The following is a 4,826-nucleotide window of genomic DNA, read 5'->3' as shown; positions in this document are numbered from 1 at the left end:
TTTGTTATTGTCCTTTCTTTCAACAATTTTAATTTTTTTATTTCCGTTTTTTCAAAGGACGTCGTTTGGAAATATGGAGGCATAGAAGGGATGTGATGTGGAGCAAAATGATCTTCAATCTTTCTTAGAGAAATGCAACTCTAATGAAACGTTGATTCTAGGACCTGCTGGAAATGTACAAGCCGCAATGTTTAACAGGCTGACAGATGAACCCCAAAGCAGCCAGGAGTTTGTTAACAAAATAGCAAAGGCAACATATGAAAGATTTTAATTCAAATCCCTAGATTTGGGCAGAAATGTTCATTAAACACCACAGTTATTGCTTTTCAACGTTATTTGAAATTTAAGCAATTCCAATCAGGTTGTTCGTGAATAATAACAACACTTTTATTGTATGTAGGACTTGTAGAACATCGCAATATGGAGAATGTGACAAAGCTTGAATGCGGAAAGTCAATGCTTCGCCTCCCATTTGTGGCATGCATTGTTAAACAGTGTAACCCAAACGGATTGGGTGACATGAAAATATCCGTTAAGGTAATAATTTACTCCACCATATAATCCATAACATTTGAACCTCTAAACTTTTCCATTTTCTATATAGCCAGGACCCCAGTGCGACAGTGTCTGCTTCTGTGCACAAAAAAGTCCTATTGCATCCCGAGTTTGGTCCGGATATAGGAGTTGGTGTTGTCTTGTTATTGCAACGTGTAAACAAACTTTAATTTATAATTATAAAATGTTACTCACAATGGATGGCCTTATTGTATTTTTCGATTAATATGTTATTCATGTTTGTCTGCATAGGTTGCTTCATTCATTCCTAATTGAAGAACTTACTATTTGAACATAACTTAAGTTCGACATAAAGAGCAAATATTTGTACACCAATATGTAGGTGTTCAAAGCAGACATAGGACCTCCGACTGAAGAACTAGTGAGGGCTTTCTCCAAACCTCACGTTGCATGCGATCCATGTGGCGAATCCAACAAGGAAAAGCAAGATGTTGGTCCATCAGAAATGCCAACTACATCGGCCTTCAATAATGCAGACACAACTCCAATGGAAGATTAATGACGGGTTCAACAAAAGTGCTATTTACTTATTGTTTTCACTAGTCACCATTATTAGTAGTAATATTCAGTCATGTATTGAATTTCGTATTTTCAATATCAGTGCTATGTTTCTTTTTTCAGCAAACCATTTCATATAGCTTCATTATGTCTGTGATGGTATTGCACTTTTTTGTTATAGTNAAATGAATGAATTAATGTTGGTGAGTTACTNTGGGTGGTTGATACTGTAAACCAAACAACATTAATTACACAAGAAAGTTATAGACATTGTTGGTGGACCACAACCATAAAATTTAATTCCATCTACTGCCATCCTTCACTATAAATTACTTGTTTGTGTGACATACACTACGAAGTTATACTCATTGGTTTTAAACATCCACGAATGGATCCATGGGAGGAAATTTTTCTTAACGACCCTCAATTCAAAGCATGTTTAGATCGATGGAACGAAATGGAAAAAATAGAGGAAGAGAAAACGTCCTCCACCAAAATCTTCATTACACCAAAGCCACTAGTAGACAACAACAAAATCCAGGAAATACTTGACAAACTTGTGCGTCCTTCCCACGAAATTGCTGTGAAGGATATTGACGTCAAAGATTTTGCAAAAGACAATCAAACCAAGGAAACAACAAACGCGAAGAACTACTCATCCAAACCCACAAAGACATGCATTGATCGAAATTCACCTTGAGGGAAGGAATTATATATTTTATTTACGCTACTAATGTTTTCTTTCCTTCATGTACTATTGTGCAACACCTCATATTATAATTTCCTCAAATTAGTTCATTAATATATCTATGTAATTTGACTTCCTTTAATATACTTTGTTATTATGTATCATTCACGTAATTGTTAAAAAAAAATCATGCAGGAAGGAAAGGGTAGCAAAGGGATGATAAGTGGGAAGTTTTAACTTAGTTTTGGCACGAACACGGGCTCTTTGAATCTGGCATATGTTTGTTTAAAAAATCATAATGTATTGTTAAGCAATTAAATTGAATATGATTAATTCTGTATCACGTACTAAAACATTTATATCGAACTACATCCCTGATGAAAAGTTTTTGTTTAAATTGATGGGGCATGATAGAAAGGGGTAGCAAAGGCATTATAATTGGGTAGTTTAGACTAACTTTTTTCACGAAGAGGGCATATTTGAATCAAACATTTCTTTTTAAAATGCATACTTTATTGTTAACAAATTGAATGGAATAAAATTCAATAAGTATCATTTAGTAACACAATTATATGTAATTGCACCGGCATGGAAACGTTTTTGTTTCAATTCATGGTGCTGGAAATGAAGGGGTAGCATAGGTATTATAAGTGGGTAGTTTGGGCTTAATTTTGGCACGAACACGACCTATTTTAGTCAGCCATATGTTTTGAAAATCCATACTTTATTGTTGAGAATTTATATTGACTATAATTCATTAGATATCACTTAATAAAACATTTATATCGAATTCAATCCCTAAGGAAACATTTTTGTTTAAATTTATGGTGTATGAAAAAAAGTGGTAGGAAGGGCATAAAACGTGGGTAGTTTATGCTAACTTCCTACACCAAGTTGTTATGTTTCAATTTGGCAATTGATTTTCAATCGCATTTCTCTTGTCAAAAAGTAAGACCCTGTAAATGTGCAACAAAGATAATAGACAAAAAAAGCTCACTGTTGAATTCGACCATGTCAAAGTGTTTACCAAATGTAAGACAAGACATCAGTGTTATGTTCAAATTACATTAGTGCTAAATGTTAACAATACATTTCTATTTAACAAGTCTAATATATTAACTATAAAAATTGCAAGACTTGATTTCGCCGCACATAGTCAGGATCCAATATCCACTGAGATACATACTTCTCCCTAATCTCTTGCAGTTCCTCCTGCTAACACATAATTGAACAGTATTATATTAGGAAAATGATACTTGATTAAAAGTTATAAAGAACTAAAAATGTACATAACTTACACTACTGTAATTGGGCATTGTTTTGCCGTCGTATCTTTGCACACCGTCCCACAACTCCATGAATTTCAAAACATATACTCCACAATCATATCTACATTAAACAAAGTGCAGTATTGAAATGATAATACTGTACTCCTATCAAACTAAGAGTTATGATAATTTTAGTCATCCACTTTAATACTTATGAATTTGGTTGGATTGGAGTATGCACATGTTGGACAAATAAGGACAATTTGTTTTCTTCATAACGATTGAACAAATGCTCAAAAAATATTTCAAGATTATGGGCCTGCAAAACAACAATCTTAAATTTAAATTCAAAATCAAGCAAAACTTATTCTAATACATGATACAAATCGATTACAACACTTACCATTACAGTGTCAATCCTTTTACGCTCTTTCCTATTATGGCCAACTGAGTCCAGTGCAAACATTTCCATCGTTGGAATCTTCACGACGTAGCACCACCAATGCCCGTCATGGATTATGGGGGCAAACAATTAAAAACAAACAATTATGTCAAAACTTGGGCAATAAATAATCACTCATAAGTTAAAGTACATTGTTTGACATTTAATAACACTAACAAAATCAGCCTTAACGATGTCATCAAACCCAATGATATTGGCTTGGAAGAAGTTGGCGTAGTCATTCAACGTCCAAACTTGTCGATGCAACTTTCTCTTCTTTGAGTCCTGTAGAACTTGGGTCTGCAAGAAAAACAATTATTTAACTTTCATATGTAATTTATGTACAACATTTACAACATGAAATGGAGGAAGATTTCAACCTACCGCATATAATGGACTCAAACATATCCTTTTCACTACTCTTGTGGACCTCTTTTCAAAGAACATGAAGACACTTGTTGCAAAAAGCATCCCGTACAAATAATAAAATTCATAATTATTCATCATGTATCAAACCATTACAAAAATGACCACAACAATTCTCATTTTTACCATGTTGTCCACTTGTTTCTGAGGTCCTAAGAAATAACACTCGCGGGTCCCAAACACTTGACCGTAGATCTCAGACACAACCCTACCAACAAACATGGCAAATTTAATCATGTCTCAGCATCTAACTCAAATAATTCAAACTAATTTATAACAACTATTAAAGGACATTACCACCAAGGAGCCCTAAAAGGAGTAACCAAGTTGTACAAGTGTTTGGGATTGATTTGTAATAAAGGGACATCCTGATGCGGGTGCACTGTTGGAAGGACGGCTAAAAGAGGAGGTCCAACATCGTTAACATCCTCAAAGTCCTCAACGTCCTCAACATCGTGAACGTCATGGACGTCCTCAACACCATGCATATCAGCTTCGTCTTCATCCAAACAACCTTCCCCGAAACGTGTTTCACCACCAACATCAGCTCGAGCACCAACATCAGCTGCACCACCAACATCAGGTTTACGACCAACATCACCAGCATATGCTTCACCCTGAGCAGCTCCACCAAAATCTGAATGTTGTTGTCTTCTATTCCTGACATCAGCAACCACATGAGCCAAATCGGTTAGCTCCTTATTCATTTCAATCAATATGCTTTGGTTGTGTTGTGCTTTCTGCATCAGTTCTTCCCAACTCAGACCACTGTCATTTGCACCATGTTCTGGTACTGGCTCTTCATCCAAATTAAGTGCTACACGAATCACTGGATTGTCATGGTCCTCCGTGCGCAACAACCATTGCCAACATATCTATCAACATCCAAATATAAATAATCAATCATGACAATAAACAAAACCATGTA

This window comes from Vigna radiata, unplaced genomic scaffold (assembly GCF_000741045.1).
Source record: "Vigna radiata var. radiata cultivar VC1973A unplaced genomic scaffold, Vradiata_ver6 scaffold_70, whole genome shotgun sequence".
Lineage (NCBI taxonomy): Eukaryota > Viridiplantae > Streptophyta > Magnoliopsida > Fabales > Fabaceae > Vigna > Vigna radiata.
This window is presented reverse-complemented; position numbering follows the sequence as displayed.